Source organism: Scyliorhinus canicula, chromosome 1, assembly GCF_902713615.1.
Source record: "Scyliorhinus canicula chromosome 1, sScyCan1.1, whole genome shotgun sequence".
In the NCBI taxonomy this organism is placed as follows: domain Eukaryota; kingdom Metazoa; phylum Chordata; class Chondrichthyes; order Carcharhiniformes; family Scyliorhinidae; genus Scyliorhinus; species Scyliorhinus canicula.
Window position 1 is genome coordinate 34,709,763 of NC_052146.1, and position 16,094 is coordinate 34,725,856.

At 47.6% G+C, this 16,094-nt stretch overlaps 1 pseudogene; it reads right to left on the reverse strand.

The window, feature by feature from the left end:
* Positions 1-7,075: 7,075 nt before the first annotated feature.
* On the reverse strand, positions 7,076-9,815 carry LOC119977289 (annotated as a pseudogene).
* Positions 9,816-16,094: the final 6,279 nt, after the last annotated feature.

Consider the following 16,094-nt stretch of genomic DNA (forward strand, 5'->3'; position numbering starts at 1 on the left):
TTCTCCCACCCAGAGGTCATTTGAGCCTCTAAAGTGGCCAATTAACAGCCACCTCCACTGGCAATTGAGTGGGTTGGGGAGGGGCCTCCTCCACTTTGGGAAACAGCCAGGCAAAGCCTTGCAGCCTCAAGGAGGTCTCTCTTGTTCGGGCACTCTTTGAAACACCACAAGAGGAGTCCCTGGCAGAAATGGACACTCTCACGGCAAAGGCAGCATCAGCCCTCACCACTTAAAATCCCACCTCTCCAGGGCTAATCTGGCAGGCATCCCTCCACACCCCCAGATCTCACTTGCCTGTTTCTGAGGGTGCTGTCTTTTCATTGTGTCCTCTTCTTCGCTGTACAGTCTGAGCAGTGGCCACTGTCACAATGTAGTCCTGGGTCCTTCTGACATCAAAAACAAAGTTGTCTCACCCATCCTCTCCACCATACCCCCATCCGCCCACCCCCCAAATCGGTTTTCAGGTCCAATAGCAGGGACTACTGTCACCAGCAATAAATTCAACCCATAGGGTCAGTCATAGTGCATGGATAACAAGGAGCAAGTAATATTGGTTATTGGCCAAGAGGTCCAATATTTTTCCTTGCTCTGCTGCAGCAGGGTCTGTATATGAACAGAGATTGTTGTCTGATTAGGATGGTCTATGTAAACCACTTTTGATCATGGAACACACATGAAGAAACCTTGTGAAGTTTGGGGTGCTTGCAAAGCAAGTCCTTGATACATTTTAAACTGTCCCCATCGGTATGCCTGCCTCCCTAAAGCATGCTTTAGACGACTTGTCATTCCCCAAGTCAGAGTGAGCATTTCTATTGCAATAGCCCATTTCATGTCTCGATTAAAACTGGTTTTCCTGGTTTGCTGAACTGTGGATATTTCCAGTAATGCGGGATTCTCAGGGACTTGACATGCAATAGTGTTGTTTCCCGGAGACGTTCCAACCACTTCCGATACCCCAAAAAAAGCACAGAAAGAAAGACAAGTCGAAAATAAAACTCATGAAAATTGGAAAAGCTTTCAAAAATAAAAATGGGTAGAATTGATTGAAAAATATTCATTGCAAATGCCCCATGTTGCTTTAAGAGCTCTTTGTGAACTAAGCTTCACTTTATGCAGGGCCTATTAAAAATATGGGAAATTCCTTGTGCCTATTATAGTGGTCGAAGAGGACTGAGCAGATTAAATTCAATGTAGAGAAATGCTTCATTGGGAGATTTAAAACAATCAGGAGGTGATTATTACTTCAAATAGGACAAAGAAATGTGGACAGACAACAAAAGAAATCTAGGAAGTAAAGAAAAACAGATGTTGGGATATATTAAAAAGGGTAAATACTGAGCAAAAATAGCGATTGACTGAGTTAGAGGGTGTAGTGATATGTACCACTGTAAATACACAAGGGGTTAATGTAGGGACACTGCAACTAGGTAAACACTAGAGGGAGCACCAGAGACATCATGACACACAGACATTCAACCAATAGGTCAGTAAGATAGGACACGACCAATGGGCAGTCAAGACACACAAAGGTGACACTACCACAAGGGGGCAACCCATATAAAAGGACAGGGCACACATGCTCTTTCTCTTTTCCACAGGCAACACAGGGGCAGATCAGGAAGCATCACACCCACCGCATGGATTAGAGCAGACTGGTTAGTTAGATTGAGTTACTATAGCAAGATCTGCAGGAGAGTCGAACTCAAGTAGGAGAATTGTTAACTGTTCTATAAATGTGTTGAACCTATCTCCAAGTCTGAACCTTCCTTTGTCAGAGTATACATCAAGGAAGCAACTTATGCTACATGAAGAAGCATAACACAACAGAGGGATTTGATTATAAGGAGCAATTACACAAATTGGGTATATTGTCAGGAGAAAACAGAAGGTGGAGAGGTGGTATGATTATAACTTTTTAAGATCCGAACAAGATTAGATAATGTAAGCCAAAATAAGTGGATTCATTCTGTTCAAAACAGCAAAAACAAAGGAATCGGCTGACGCTTGAAGGAGGTCTAACTCAAAACTACCCAGAAGTAGCATTGGCAGAGAAATTCAATGACACATGGCTGTTATTCAGGCACTTAATCTCCACCATAATTCCATGTATCTGACATAGGCCATGCACCCATTATGAGCCGGAATAATGTCGCATGCCAGGCCAAAAGAATAGGCAACTGGGACCCATGCCTGAAAGGGCCCATGTCCTTTTATATATGTGAATCAAGGGTTTAACCCTTGTTTAAAACCAGTTGTGCAAAATTGGGTTCCCCAAACAGACCAGGTACCAGGCCAGGTGTGCTTAGGAAACCATGCCAACCTGTGGCCACTCTGCACCACCAAGAGCAAAAATACCTATCTCACTGCCAAAGTTATGATGAAAGGTGATTATTTCAGTCCACAAGTGTTTTATCAATGGAACATATTCCCTGATGATGTAATGGAAACAGAAAATGGAAACATGAAAATGTAATGAAAATCGCTTATTGTCACGAGTAGGCTTCAATGAAGTTACTGTGAAAAGCCCCTAGTCGCCATATAGGGGCTGGTTTAGCTCACAGGGCTAAATCGCTGGCTTTTAAAGCAGACCAAGCAGGCCAGCAGCACGGTTCGATTCCCGTACCAGCCTCCCCGGACAGGCGCCGGAATGTGGCGACTAGGGGCTTTGCACAGTAACTTCATTGAAGCCTACTCGTGACAATAAGCGATTTTCATTTCATTTTCATTTCATTCCGGTGCCTGTTCGGAGAGGCCAGTACGGGAATTGAACCCACGCTACTGGCTTTGTTTTGCATTATAAGCCAATTGTTCAGCCAACTGTGCTAAACCAGCCCCTATCTTGCCTGCTGACTGGTTCTGTTGTGGACTATCTGATAAAGATTGATTGCTGTGATCAGTTATGATTGGATCATGCTACTCCACTGCCAGGGTGACAGAAGGCAAACCAAGTGAACACCAGGGTCTAATATTGATAAAACAATTCCGATGTAAATTGTCAGAATCAGACAGAATTTTCTGCCATTAAATGTCCTGATGCCTCTTTGCCTGACTCACGCTGCCAGGAACACTCTTGCTGTATAGAATTTATATCTATTATACATTTTATCTGTTGTGTTATACTGTTTGTGTGACGTAAGAGACAGAATTACCATTAGCAATATTAACAGATGAGCATTGGGGTGGCATTGTCTGTTTAGGGAAGCATTCAACCTTTAGCACATACTGAGTTAAAATAATGTATCGAAGAATATCACATCAATTTAATTGATCACAGCGGAGGATCAAGGCACCCGACCAGCTGAACCTGTGGATTTTGCCTGAACTTGTAAATTTTGCCTGAACTGTAAACTTTTCCACCACCCCCGCTGGACTCTTTTTTAACAGGGGGTGAATGTGGTAGTCACCACTGACTGTATAGTAGATGTAGTAACGGTATAGTAGATGTAATACGGTAAGGCTCCTCTACTAGTGGTACGGGGGTATATCCCTGCCTGCTGGCTCCGCCTACTGCAGGAGGCCACACATCTCTGCTTAATAAAGCCTTGATTAGTCTCTACTCTCGTCGTAATAATTGATAGTGCAACTGGTGGTATGTTGCTTTCTTGAACCATCGCAGTCCCTGATACACCCACGATGCTGTTAGTGAGTGAGTTCGAGGATGTTGCCCCAGTGACAGTGAAGGAACGGCGATATATTTCCAAGTCAGGGTAGTGAGTGGCTTGGAGGGGAACCTCCAGGTGGTGGGTTCCCAGGTATCTGCTGCTCTTGTCCTTCTCGATGGTAGCGGTCGTGGGTTTGGAAGGTGCTGTCTAAGGAACCTTGGTGAGTTACTGCAGTGCATCTTGTAGATGGTACACATGACTGCCACTGTTCGTCGGTAGTTGAGAGTTTAAATGTTTGTGGATCGGGAAGCAATCAAGTGGACTGATTTGTCCTGGATGGTGTCGAGCTTCATGAGTGTTATTGGAGCTGCACTCATCCAGGCAAGTGGAGAGTATTCCATTACACTCCTGATTTGTGCCTTTTAGTTGGTGGACAGGCTTTGGGGGGTCAGGAGGTGAGTTATTCTCTGTAGGATTCCTCGCCTTTGACCTTCCCTGGTAGCCACAGTATTAATGTGGTTAGTCCAGTTCAGCTTCTGATCAGTGGTAACTCCCAGGATGTTGATAGTGGGGGAATCAGCGATGGTAATGCCATTGAATGTCAAGGGTCGATAGTTAGATCCTTTCTTGTAGGAGATGGCTATTGCCTGGCACTTGTGTGGTGTAAATGTTGCCACTTGTCAGCCGAAGCCTGGATATTGTCCATGTCATGCTTCATTTGGACATGGACTGCTTCATTATCTGAGGAGTTGCAAATGCTGCTGAACAGTGTGCAGTCATCCGCAAACATCCCCACTTCTGACCTTATGATGGAATGAAGCAGGGGAAGATGGGTGGGTCTCGGACACTACCCTGAGGAACTCCTGCAGTGATGCCCTGGAGTTGAGATGATTGATCTCCAACCACCACAACCATCTTCCTTTACTTCCATATATTTTATTGAGTTTAGGTTCTACCATCTGCCGATTCGAAACTGGGTCCTCAGGTCCTTATCCTGGGTCTCTGGATTACTAGTCCAGTGACAATACCACTATGCAATCGCCTCTGTTATGACAGCCATCAAGAGTTTCTGACCCCTGGTATGCATTCTCCAATGGCCCAAAAATCACACAAATGTCAAAACTGCGCTGGAATTTATGCCATTCTTACAATGATCTGGTTGCTCGATACTTATTCCAAAATATCCTGACAACCTTATTACATTATGCCAGAACATAAAGACTGGCATAAAACAAAGACATGAGCAGTGCACAGCTTCACGACAGGTGCTCAGTGGTACATCGAAGCAGAAAGCCGCAGCTACCCACAGAATGATTAATGTCTAACATTCTCCTCTCCCTCTGTGGGTGGTGGGGAGTTGACCGGTTGGGTAGGGTGGGAGGGGCAGTCGTGGTGGTTGAAGCTGATAATGACCATTTTCAGAACAAGCCATAAGAGAAATGTCAGCTCTTTATTAAAACTGCTGTCCTGCAGGAACTGAAATGAACACTCCTGTGAGACAATAAACCAGACATGAAGAGATCCTCATTATATTCAAAACACCAATCCTGGAGGGGACTTATTAAACACTGCAAAAAAATCTTAATCAGTTCAGATATCTTTGGACTCTGAACTACTTATCCCTATATGCAGACACAGATATGGCTCTCCATATCGAAAAAGGTGAAGTCCTCAATCTCTGATTATGAAAAGCACTTTAGGACACAACTCCTTACATGTAAATAAAAGGATGGGATATTTCATGTCTGAATATGAAGTGAGTACCCCATTTCTTTCAAAAATTTGGTTAACCCCGACGAGACCCCACAAATTGTTGTGCCCCAGGTAAGGAGGGACAAACCGTCTCCTGTGATATTTTAAGAGACGTTTGCAGACCATGAAGGTAGAAAACAAACAAGAGCTTTATTGGGAAGGTGTTGTCATGAAGACTGCTAGTGTAGACTGACTGCTAGCCTGCCCACAACTGCCGATGATGTCATCACATCACATGATCAAACTCTTAAAGTGCCCCTGTCCCTCCCTCGGAAACAACATTAATCGACAACATCTCCCTTTCTTTATTCAACCCCCTCTGTTGATAGCAACAAGATTAATCTAAAAAAGATCCCTTTCTAATGGATACCTTTTCCCAGTCCCAATATTTATGTTTTACAATGAGCCAACCTAACCAAGCTATCTTGAATTCAAGCAACAGTGAGTTTATTAACTACTCCTCAAGAAAATTCTAAATCTGTATATGTATTCATACAAATTAGAAATGAGAACCAAGTCCAAAGTAAGGAAGTAAAAAAATATATGCAAAACAGTCTTGACCCGTGAGCAGTCGATAATTGAGCTTTGAAACCATCGTGATTCATAATTCCTGTAGAGTCGACTTCAGCAGGCGAATAGTCAGTTTTAAGATTAAAGTGCTCTGCAGTTCGGCTGAGAAGCTTCCCTGTTTCCTTTGCAGCTGTCGTTTTTGCGGATTTGGTTTGCTTCCACAATCAGAGTGAGAGATACCTGCAAAAAACTTTTCCAGGGGTGCTGCTGATGGCTGGCTTTTTCTTCTGTGTCACACACACACACTCTGACACTTCCATCACCAGTTCACATACACACACAGGCACACACATGGGCAGCTTTTCTGCTGGCCGGTTTGCATATTCCTGGGAAGCGGAGTCCACAAAATCCATCTGGAACGTTTCGCACAGGATATTTCTCGTTGAGATAATACTCATCTCCCATGACCTTCCATTGCCTCCACCGGAGATGGCAATTAGTTAATGTATGCTTTAGAATTAACGTTGTCTGAAAACAGGGTGGGGTTCCATTGTCTCTCAGAGTACCACTGTAGTAATCCACGGGAGGCAGGAGTTCCGTCACCACACCAATATTTATTTACAATAACAATATTACAGGAGCAGCTACAAACAGTGCTGCTAGCAGTCCAGTCAACTTAAGACTGGCTCACAAAGCCTACACAGGTGATTATATGGGCCCCCTCAATGAGCTGTCATTGAGGAAGCTCATACTCCAATTGGCCAACCAATAAAGCCAATTGGAGTTCATTACACCCCTCCCCTCCCCCAAGGTCCGAGGAATTCCTGCCAGCTGGCATTCCTCTGAGCTTCTTCCTGCTCCTCAAGTCTGGGTCTGTCACCTGTGTCGTCCACCGGGTCGTTCTCCGAAGTGGGCGGGGTGTACCTTATAGGTGCCCGTCTTTTCCTTGACGACCTCCTTGGAAGTTGTTCTTCCTCCTCCTCGGGGAGAGGTGTCGCGGCGGCCTCATCGAGTGTGTTCATCTCCGACTCTGATGACTGGATGACGGGGTCTGGAGAAATTGCTCGGGGCTGGGGTGTGGGTATCCTTTCCGTCTGGGCTATCCCAGCTTGAGGCGGTCCTGCTTCGCCTGCCTCCAGGTGTGATTCCGCTGCCCTTATTTGGTCTAGGTGTTTCTTCAGCACCTTACCTCCTATTGAAACCTCATAGGATATGGGTCCTGTTTGGGACTCTACCGTGCCTTTGACCCACGTTGGTCCATTCCCATAATTCTTGACCCAAACCGGTGCCCCCACCTGGAAATGTCTCTGCTGCCGACTATTATCATGCCCCCTGCGTTTCTCCACTTTCCCCGTTAAATTTGGGAAAAGGAGACTCAGCCTCGTTCGCAGCCGCCTTCCCATTAAGAGTTCAGCTGGCGGTATGCACGTTGTGGAATGCAGTGTGGTCCTGTAGTCAAACAGCCAGCAGGAGAGCTTTGTGTCTATTGACGCTGCCGGCTGCTTCTTGAGTCCCGCTTTAAGTGTCTGGACCGCTCTCTCTGCCAGGCCGTTGGTCGCTGGATGGTAAGGGGCCGTTTTGATGTGACGGACTCCGTTTTCCTTCAGGAATTTTCCAAATTCCCCACTTGTGAATGCCGTTCCGTTGTCCGACACCAATACCTCCGGAAGTCCCTGTGTTGCAAACGAGGCCCTGAGCTTTTCAATTGTCAATGCTGTGCTTGCCGTGTTTACCCGGTGGACGTCCAACCATTTGGAGTGGGCATCCACTACCACCAAAAACATTGAGCCCATGAAAGGGCCGGCATGGTCAATATGCAGACGGGTCCACGGTCTGCCTGGCCATTCCCACGGGCGCAATGGCGCCGCTGGTGGCACTCTTTGCCCCTGTTGGCACTCCTGGCACCGACGTACCAAGGCTGCTATGTCTGTGTCCAAACCTGGCCACCAAACGTAGCTTCGAGCTAGCATCTTCATTTTAGACACCCCTGGGTGTCCGTGATGTAACTCAGTTAAGATTGCCTGACGGCCTTGAGCTGGGACGATTACCCGGGCTCCCCATAATAGGATACCATCTTCTACGGTTATTTGGTCCCTTCTGCTCCAGTATGGGTGCATCTGGGGCTCCACTGGTCTTTCCAGTTCCCCTGTTAGCAGTAAATGCTTCATCTTGGCTAAAACTGGGTCTTTTTGCGTCCACAACCGAATATGTTGTGCGTCTACTGGTAGGGTGTCCAAAAAATTTAGAGTCATTACTGTCTCCTCTACTTTTGGTATTTGCGGCGGAGTGTCCGGGAGGGGAAGTCTGCTCAAAGCATCTGCATGTGCTACTCGCGTTCCCGGTCTGTGCTCCAGAACATATCTATGCCGCCAGTAGCAACGCCCAGCGTTGGATTCTAGCTGATGCAATTGGGGGTATTGACTTGTCTTCTTTTAATAACCCTAATAACGGCTTATGGTCCGTCACTATGGTGAATTTCCGCCCGTACAGATACTGGTGAAATTTTTTTACTGTGAATATCACCGCCAGTCCTTCCTTCTCGATTTGGGCATACCTCCTCTCAGCCATCGCCAAGGTCCTCGAAGCATAGGCTATTGACCGTTCTTCCCCATTCCTTCCTCTATGGGCTAAGACGGCTCCTATCCCGTAGGGGGATGCATCACAAGTGACCACCAACTCCTTCCTTGGGTCATAATGCTCTAGGACATTTTCGGATGACAGCTGTTCCTTAATGTCCCTAAATGCTCGGTTTTGGCGGATGGACCATTTCCATTCTTGCCCCTTTTTTAGTAGCTGGTGGAGGGGTTCTAGGATGGACGCCCTATTTTCAATAAATTTTCCATAATAGGTTACCAACCCTAGAAATGATCGTAACTCCTGGACCGTGGTGGGAGCTGGGGCTTCTTTTATTGCCCTTACTCTGTCTTCTAATGGATGTAAGCCTGACTCGTCTACTTTATATCCCAGGTACGTCACTTGTGGGGCCAGAAAAACACATTTTTCCCTTTTTAGCCGTACGCCTGCCTTTGCGAAACGCCTGTGCACTTCCTCCAGGTTCCTTAAGTGTTCCCTGTTTGTCCTACCCGTGATTAAGACATCATCCAAATAAATCGCCACCTGCGGTAGTCCCTGCAGAATATTTTCCATCGTACGTTGGAATATAGCGCAGGCTGATGACACTCCAAAAGGTAGCCTAGTATAACGAAAAAGGCCCTTCAGGGTGTTGATCGTAGCGAACTTCTGGGAGCCCTTGTCCAGTTTTAATTGCAGCTAGGCGTGGCTCATGTCTAGTTTCGTGAACAAAAGCCCACCTGCCAATTTGGCATATAGGTCGTCTATTTTCGGGATTGGGTATTTGTCCAGCAGTGCGTATTTGTTTACTGTCTGTTTGAAATCTCCACAGAGACGTATCGAGCCGTCTGGCTTCAAAATTGGTACCACCGGCGCTGCCCATTCCGAGAATTGTACTGGTCTGATAATGCCGTCGCGCCGTAACCTTTCTATTTCGTCATCTACTTTCTTTCTTAATGCAAAAGGTACCGGCCTGGCCTTACAAAATTTCGGAAGGGGTTCTGGGTCTACGTGCAAAGTTGCTTTGGCGCCTATGATTTCCCCCAAACCTTCCTGGAAGACCTCCGGGTATTTTTGGAGTACTCCACTCAACTGCCCGCTTCCATTCTGGAAAATTTTCATCCAGTCTAATTTTAGGACTTTCAGCCAGTTCCGTCCAATTAAGCTCGGTCCGGAGCCCTCTACTATCGTCAACGGTAATCTGAACAATTGTTTCTCATATTCCACAGGTACATGAGTTGTGCCTAGAACTTCCAGGGTTTCCCCCGTGTAGGTTTTAAGTTTTGTCGATGGTTTTGTTAGGGTTAGTGGCTGGAGTCCATCTTTGATTTTTCTAAATGCTGCCACTCCCATTACTGATATGGCCGCACCCGTGTCTATTTCCATTATTGTCGGCCGCCCGTTCGCCCGTGGGGTAATCCTAATGGGTTCTGCTTTCTTCGTTGTAATATTATATAATTGTTCCTCTTCGGAGGAGGATGGGGCGTCTAGGTTGTGTACTTCCCTGCGTCTCCACCTGCTATTGCTCTTTTGCCACCTCCTTCTAGGGTTTCTGTCGTTGTTACCCCACTCTGTCTGGTGCCAGAAACGGTCCTTCTCTGTTGGGGGAGCCTCAGCCGGTACTTCCCTCTGTCTCCAGTTAGTCCTGGCAGGCTTGGGGGCAGTTCTGGGGTTTTCCTTTTTCCCTCTATTCCTCAGGTTTTTCCTGAGAGTGGCTATCTGGTAGCAGGACCCGTTGTGGTAGTCCCTCTCACAGGTATCTACCTCCATTGGCGTGCACTGTAGTTCCTGCGCCCCACTTGCTGCCTTTTCTAGGGACAGTGCGAGCTGTAACGCCTGCCTTCAGTCTAGCTCCATTTCCGCCAACAGGCGTTTCTGTATTGTGAGATCGTTTATACCACACACTAACCGGTCCCGAAGCATTTCATTTAGCGTCGGGCCGAACTCACATTTTTCCGCCAGCCTTCTCAGGCGGGTCAAGAAATTCGTGACTGACTCCCTGTCTTCCCGCTTCGCTGTGTAGAATCTGTACCTACGCAAAATGAGGGGTGGTTTTGGGTCGTAGTGCTCTTTCACCAATTCTGTTACTTCTTGGAAAGTTTACGTGTCTGGCGCATCGGGATAAGTCAGACTACGTATAATGGCGAAAGCGGAGGGTCCGCACACCGACAGCAGGATAAGCCGTCTCCTTTCGTCCGTCAGTATATCATTTGCCCGGAAGAAGTAACACATTCTCTCCACATACTGGGACCAGTCCTCAATAGCCGGGTCGAATGCCTCTAACCTCCCAAAAAACGGCATTTTTAAAATGGCAAGGCTTACCCTCCGAGTCCGGCAGCTGGTCTCTGCAAAATTCGCAGTTTACCTTGTCGCCACTGTCGTAATCCACGGGAGGCAGGAGTTCCGTCACCACACCAATATTTATTTACAATAACGATATTACAGGAGCAGCTACAAACAGTACTGCTAGCAGTCCAGTCAACTTAAGACTGGCTCACAAAACCTACACAGGTGATTATATGGGCCCCCTCAATGAGCTATCATTGAGGGAGCTCATACTCCAATTGGCCAACCAATAAAGCCAATTGGAGTTCATTACAACCACCCACCAGCAATTCAGCCAGTGACTCACTTTACAGCTGAAATTGACTTGTATGTCCATTTTAAAAACTCAAAGTTCAATATTTCTGGACGTAATTCAGTGTTCATCCTTCATTATAATGACACCATTCCCTATTTTATACTATTGCACAAAGTCAGGATGACCCGCATAGAACTATACAATAGTTACAGTATGGATGGAGGCCATGCAACACAGTATGTCTGTGCCTGATCTCTGTTAGAGCAACTCAGCTGGTGCTACGTCCATCCCTTTTCCCCATTGCCCTGCAAATATTTTGTGTCCAGATAATGAGATAATTCCCATTTGAAAGCCACAATTTAATCTGCATTCACCACACTCTGGGGGTGCGATTATCCGCTCCCCACGCCAGGTGGGAGAATCACGGGAGGGCCCCCCCAGACTAATTTCACGACCCCCTGGCGCCCCCCCACGATTCTCCCACCCCCCGCTCGGAAGAATCGCCGCTCGCCGTTTTTCACGGCAACCGGCGATTCTCTGACCCGGATGGGCCGAGCGGCCTGCCATTCGCGACCGTTTCACGACCGCGGCAACCACACCTGGTCGCTGCCATCGTGAAATCGCCGTGAGATGCCCGTTTTGGGGCTTGTAGGGGGCCTGGTGGCGAATGAGCACCATGACTGTGCTCGGGAGGGGACAGGCCCGCGATCAGTGCCCACCGATCGTCGCGCCGGCGTCTCAATCGGACGCACTGTTTCCCCTCCGCCGCCCCACAAGATCAAGCCACCACGTCTTGCGGGACGGCTGAGGGGAAGATGGCCACCGTGCATGTGTGGGTTTGAGCTGTCAGCCGTCGTGATGTCAGCCGCGCATACGAGGGTTGGAGCCGTCCAACCTGCGCATGCGTGGCTGACGTCACATAGGCGCCGCCATCAGGTCACTCTTGGCGCGCCGCCCGGCGGCCGAGAGTTATGGAGCGCCGCTCCTAGCCCCCCGGGTGGGGTTGAATACGGTGAGAGGAGTGGCCTCCGAGGCCGTCGTGAAACTCAGCCAATTTCACGACGGCCTTCACGATTTTTCCCGGGAGCGGAGTATTCCGCCCATGATTCCTGATCCTAACCACCTGTTGCACAAAAAACAATTTCCCTCTTGTCGCCTTTGCTTCTTTTGCCAATTACCTTTAGTCGGTGTCTTCTGGCACTCAATCCTTCCCCCAGTGAGAACAGTTTTTCATTATCTACTCTGCTCAGAGCCCTCATGATTTTAAATACCTCTATCAAATCTCCTCTTAACCTCTCTTCAAGCAGAGAAACTCCAGCTTCTCCAATCTATCTGCATCACTGAAGCTCCTCAACCCTGGAACCGTTCTCTGAAATCCTCTGATGTCTTTACATCTTTCCTAAAGTCGAGGGCCCAGAACTGGACGCAATACTCCAGTTGAGGTTGAAACAAGATTTTACGCAGGTTTAACATACCTTCTTTGCTTTTGTACTCTTTACTCCTGTTTATAAAGCCTGGGATCCCATACAGTTTATTAACTGCTCGCTCAACCCATCCCGGCATCTTCAATGAATTGTGTACCTATACCCTCAAGTGCCGCTGCTCCTGCACTTCTTTTAGGATTAAACCCTTTATTAAATATAATCTCTTCAATTCCTTCCTACCAAAATGATACACTTCACACTTTTATGCATTAAATTTCATCTGCCACTTGTCTGCCCATTTCCAACAAGTTATATGTAGATATCTTTTTGAAGTTTAACAGTAACCTCCTCACAGTTCACAGTACTTCTGTATTGTCGGTTAATTTTGAATTTAGCTGTTTAATTCCATCAAAGGGAGGACATGTGTTGATCTACTTTTTTAAAATTAGTCTTGTTCTGATCATTTTATGCACTGGCCATGGCCACTGGAACTTTGAGGACAGCAGTTTCTTGCCAACTGCCTGATCCAGCTGCTCACTGCCCCTCAGACCCCCATGTTGTCCTGTGTTTCCTAATCCGCCATGTTGAATTTCCAGTTTCATTTATTCTTGGCTTCTGCCCAAAGTTATTTTCTGGTAACATTTTTCTTTAATCGAACTCAATCTCTCTGGAATAGTTCAGCTATTTAATATTGAATTGCATTCTTAAACTGATAATTCATTTCAGCCAGTCCAAGGCGGGTGTGGGGAAGGGGGAAGGGGGGGGGGGGTGGAATGGTCATTTTGTTGTTGCCATGGTAACTACTCTTTTGCCTTTCTCGCAACTCCATAGCAGGTGACCTGTTGTGCTTTCTTTTATGCTATGAAATAAGCTATCCATTCAAGTCTGAGGCTTTGAAGACAGGTCTCCAGAGTCTGTACATCAGTTCCTGTAAGTTAGAGAAACCAGCACAATCTAATTATCTGGAAATAAATGCAGACATTGCTGCCTTGCACTCTTTTTATTGGCCTCTAAACTAACATAAACTGAAATAAAGCTGCACTGTGAGATTCCACTCTGTGTGATTCAACCTTTTAAATAACATTTACTTTGCCATTTTAATACCAGAACCTAATTTTGCATGTAACCCTTTAGCTACTCTCAGGCCATTCGCCGAACTACTGCCTAATGACGATCATTTCCCTCAAAAATCAGGTTCTACACAATGTGAATGGAGAGACTTTAGTTACAGCCTCAAATCGAAATTATGGCAACATGTTTGGCCCAGAATTCACACCATATTAATACACGATCAATACATACCCTCAGTAAGCACGGTGGATCAACAACTGATTTTTATTCAGCACAAGGCTGAGGACAGGTTTGTATCCTGTACAGGTTAATGATACATTAAAATCCAGCAAAACGTGAAGCCAGGGCCAAGACCTGCATTAGATGAGGTCAAAGTCACAGGTGGCTTAGGATGAGGTCAGGCTCATATGTGGCTGAAGCAGATTCCAGACACATATTCTGCACAGAGTAAGGTTTATTTTTTATTTGTTCTTTTCACAGGATGCGTGCACTGCTGGCTAGACCAGCATTTATTTCCCATCCTTAATTGCCCTTGCGGAGATGGTGCTAAGTGTTGTTGGAGCTGCACTCATCCAGTCAAATGTAGAATGTTCCATCAAACTCCTGGCTTGTGCCTTGTAGATGGCGGTCAGGCTTGGGATAGTCACCACAGATTTCCAAGCCTCTGATCTGCTTTTGTAGCTGCAGTGGCTGATCCAGTTCAGTTTCTGGCCAATGGTAACCCCCAGGATGCTGATATCCGGGATTCAGACATGGTTAATGCTACTGAATGACAAGGGGAGATTGTTGGATTCTCTCTTGTTGGAGATGGTCATTGCCTGGCACTTGTGTGGTGCAAATGTTACGTCATCTATCAGCCTAAGGTGGAGATACCTTTGGCGTGGTACTGGTTTGAGCTTAGATTGAGTAGAGCAGAATGGAAGCATTATTTCCATCAATGAATAAGTTTAATGTTTTATCCATCTTAACATGAGGGAGAACCTCAATCCAGTGATCCCTGTCCACCACTGTCGGCTCATTCATGAACAAAATTGTTTACTAAGTGATGCCATTTTGTACCTCCACAATTCTGTCCGGAATTCCATACCATGAATTGATCAATTCTTCTGTGAAGAACATCCAGGCTTCAGTCCTATTTTTTACGAGCTTCAATCTACTGAGCCTACTTCACAGTTTCATTTAAAGTAGTTTTTCTAGATTAGCACTTTCTGTACTATTCGTTATCTCGCATAACTCTATAATATCTCGGGCGCGATTCTCCCAAAGGGAGACTGAGTGCCGAAGCCAGAGTGAAACCCGGAGTGTTTCACTCCGGCATCGGAGGCCGCTCCTCGCCCCCTATTCTCCCCCCCCCCCCCCCCCCCGGCTCTGACTCGTACAGATGGTATTGTTTTGGTCATGAAACTCACCATTTCTATTGCAAGTCTGCATTGGTTGGACATTTGAAGCAGCACAATGGTTAGCACTGTTGCCTCATAGCATCATGGACCTGGGTTCAATTCCTGCCTTGGGTGACTGGAAGGTTTTGACATTTGTCAGCATGTGTTTCCTCAGGGTGCTCAGAGGCGAAATTCTCCGTCCTCCGCAGGGTCAGAGAATCGCCCGGGCCCGGCGTAAATCCCGCCCCCACCGTAGCCGGAATTCTCCACCACCCGGGAATTGGCGGGGGTAGGAATCGCGTCACGCCAATCGGCATGCCCTCCGGGCCGATCGCCGTGCTCCCAGCGGCGACTCTCCGGCCCGTGATGGGCGGAAGTCCCGCTCCTGAGAGGCCAATCCCGCCGCCGTGGTTTCAACCACCTCTGGTGGCGGCGGGGCTAGCGGCGCGAGCGGGCCCCCGGGGTCCTGGGGGGGCACGGGGCGATCGGACATGGGGGGTGCCTCCACGGTGGCCTGGCCCGCGATCGGGGCCCACCAATCGGTGGGCAGGCCAGTGCCGTGGGGTACTCTTTTTCTTCCGCCGCCGCCACGGCCTCCACCATGGCGGAGGCGGAAGAGAACCCCCTACCGCGCGTGTGCCGGTGGTGACGTCAGCAGCCGCTGACGCACCGGTGCATGCGCGAACCGGCGAATGCCTTTCGGCCAGCACCGACACCGGGCGGAGGACGTCAAAGGCCGTTGGCGCCGGTTTTGGCGCCAGTCGGCGTGGTGCCAACCACTCCGGCGCGGGCCTAGCCCCTAAAGGTGCTGAGAATTCCGCACCTTTGGGGAGGCCCGACACCGAAGTGGTTGGCGCCACTCCGCTACGCCGGGACCCCCCCGCCCCGCCGTGTAGGGGAGAATCCCGGTCCTGATTTCCTCCAGCTGTCCAAAGATGTGCAAGTTAGTGGGGTTGCAGGGATAAGGTGATGGAGTGGGCCTAAGTTGGAGGCTCTTTCAGAGCTTTGGTGCAGACTTGATGGGCCAAATGGCCTCCTTGTCTGATGTTGAAATTATTATTTCCCATATTCCCTTCCTATGTGCAGAACTTTACATCCATGTGTATGAAAGGATATCTGTCACTGTTCAACCCAATTCCATATTTTGTTTAATGCGTTCTGTAGTTTCTGGGTTATGTACATCAATTTCAAAACATTTCTAAGT